This window comes from Eutrigla gurnardus (assembly GCF_963514095.1).
Source record: "Eutrigla gurnardus genome assembly, chromosome: 17".
NCBI classification, from domain to species: Eukaryota; Metazoa; Chordata; class Actinopteri; order Perciformes; family Triglidae; genus Eutrigla; species Eutrigla gurnardus.
Window position 1 is genome coordinate 21,821,921 of NC_139928.1, and position 3,236 is coordinate 21,825,156.

Here is a 3,236-nt window from a genome sequence, read left to right on the forward strand (position 1 = left end):
TTTTATGATTCTTGAGCGGCCACCAGGGCGGCGACTCCTCTTGCAAAGAAAAGTCCAATTGCATTGAAGTCCATGAGAAAATGTTTCTACTCCTCACTTGATTTATTATCTCGGTAAATATTGTAAACATGGGTTTATGGTCTGAAACGCTTCAAGTCTCAATATTGTATAAAGTCCATTAATCACCACATAAGCAATGCAATCCTTAAATAAAGTAAAATAAAGTTCAACACTTCAACATCCAGATGGAGATCCAGTAAGGATGTTCATCAGATCCACCCGTCGCTCCTCCACAGTCCAAATATGGTCATGTCTGTTCATCGGCTGCAAAACTCCAAGATGTTATGTGTAAAAAATACCTGATATTAAAACTTCTTTCCGACCAACAAGGTGTTAGACAACACTCCTATTTACCTAACTCCTAAAACGCAAAAGGAAACCCGTGAAAACACACACACACACACACACACACACACACACACACACACACACACACACACACACACACACACACACACACACACACACACACACACACACACTTCTATCATCATTGCTGACATATCCTAATTAATTGATCCCTGAGCACTCTTGTTTTTTGCCTCGTTGATATTTCCCCGCTGCTCATTAGAGCGGGAGAGAGAGAGAGGTGTTATGGATCAAAGAGAGAGCGAGATATTGATGACATTGTGCTGAATACTGTGAGGACTCCCCCTTCCCTCCGTGTGTGTGTGTGTGTGTGTGTGTGTGTGTGTGTGTGTGTGTGTGTGTGTGTGTGTGTGTGTGTGTGTGTGTGTGTGTGTGTGTGTTGATTACGGGAGTCAGGTGTGTGAGAGTCAGGCCACCAGCTGCCAGTCATCCTCATCATCCTGCTCAGCTACAAATACCTGCTTCCTCCCTACGAACTGTTGGACTGTCTGCTCTGGAAGCTGCTTGCTTTGTGCCTGAAGAGACTGAATCCTGTTGACTGCTTTTCTCTCTGGTTCTTCTAACTTAACAGAAGAAGAAGCTGATTCGTTTACACAGCGAGCATGCAAAAAAAAAAGAAAATCTGTGTATTTGTTGAAGCAACAAAGAAAAACAACCTTCATGATTCAATTGCGAGATAACGAGACACAATCCCCTGAAGGTTACCTTGAGAAAACCTCCAACCCCCCGGAGGAGGCTGTTTGAGGGATTTGTTTCTGAGACATGCAGGCATATGGCAGCAGTTTTCACTGGGCAAGCTTAGCTGGAATGAGATTTTAATAGGGGGGAGGAGACTTATATAGGGGGGTGTCATACCTGGAGTATTGTTTTATTCAGGATTATGGATTCACAGTCTGGTCACGGATGTATTTGTGAAATAAAATAGAAGTCAGAGGACGTTACGCGGCAACAAGTAGCACACTGGGATGTTAGAAAACAGCAAACATACAAATTAAATGATTATGGAGGACAAAAGCTGCCATTGTAAGAAACAAATATGGAGAGAAAGTCATTTATTCACTCTATTTTTCTTCATATTTATTTTTTAATTAACCTGCATAGTTATTTGATTAGTAGAGATCTTTAATTTCAAAATGTCTTTTCTTTATTTAAATGCGAGTGCATTTAAAAACGGCAAAACTACAAATTAACTAGGTGATTATGGAGGACAAAAGCTGTAAGAAGTTAATATGCTGAATAACTTTTAATTACTGTGTTTTTGTGCATTTTTTATTTAACCTGCATGGTTATTTGATTAGTGGGACTTTTAATTATTCCAATTTTTTATTATTACTATTTCATCTCTCATTGAGTCATTAATTTGATTATAATGGCGGCTTTGCCCAATTAGTCACTGTACTCATGCAAATAAATACCGTTCTCTCAGAAGCAAAGATGGAAACTGCATCCCTCAGGGAAGGTTTAGAGTCAGCAGATAAAACCATCTATAATATATGAATCCTCATTGTTGTGTCGTATCGGAACTCCATGAAACACAAAGAGGAAACCGACCTCATGAAACCAGCACAGACAAAAGAAACGCAACAACACAGTGAAATAAGGGGTTGGCTTGGCCCTCTCTGCCCCAATTATATCAGCTTCATTAGATGAGATGTGATTTGTGACTCTTCCGTTTCCTCTGGAAAGATTTCCCAGAAAGTCTCTGAGTAAGATCAGCCGGAGAACAGGAACACTCGGTGACGGAGTGAATGTCAAGAGGATCAGGCTGGAGGAGGGTCAAACCCCGAAGGGCAGAAAACTCTGTGGGGAGAAGCCGTCAAAAAGCCAACGCTGAATTATAGATCCTCCCACACACACACACACACACACACACACACACACACACACACACACACACTTCAATCCATAATACAGCCGTCTTTTTGAAATGCATGAAACACCGGAGGAGCTCTTGCGTGGGTCACACATAACACATAATCCACTGATTCCCACAGGCTGACATCATACGTCCTTTAGTGGGATGTTTTCTCTCCTCCAGGATGAGAAATAAGGTGAAATATTATCGTGTGACGCCACGCCGGCTCTGACTGCAGAGTGAAGGATTCCCCGTCTATAGGAGGCAGCATGCATTATGCATCCACACAGCAACACGCCGCGCTGTCTGGTGTTAAATAATGAACCGGTCGTCCCTGTTGATACATGGACGTATGGATGAGACGTGTGTGTGTGTGTGTGTGTGGGAGGATTCACACGTGTGTGTGTGTGTGTTTGAATAACTGGGGCTATAAAAATAGATCTTGCTCCATGAGAGAAACATCTGCCAGATGAATTAGAGGACAATGTGAGGAATGAAATGATTGTGGCTCTTTTGTCCTTTTGAGTGACTTTAAAAAAAAAAAAAAAAAAAAACTGCTGCAGGAATTACACCTAAAATCCTAAAAATATCATAATTTATAATAAAAAAGATACATTAAAAGGTCGGTGATGATGTTGATGCTTATTGTTGGTTTGATTTATATGAGATCTTTTGGATGTTTTATTGAGTTCAGATGCTAACGGTAGCTTTCACTTGTTGTCATAGCAACGGCAAACATCCAGCGTTAGCGGAACCAATCAACTTGTTTATATCGGATATATATCTAAAGCTTCAAATTTGCGACTTCTTTCTCTGAATATCTGTATTTTTTTCTACCATGGCCCCGATAGACCATCGTAGGTGAAGACCAGCTTGAGAGACTTTAAAGTTTTAAATGTACTCCTGAATTGTCAAGTCATGTGACCACAGTGTAGTTCCTCTAGCCCAGGTG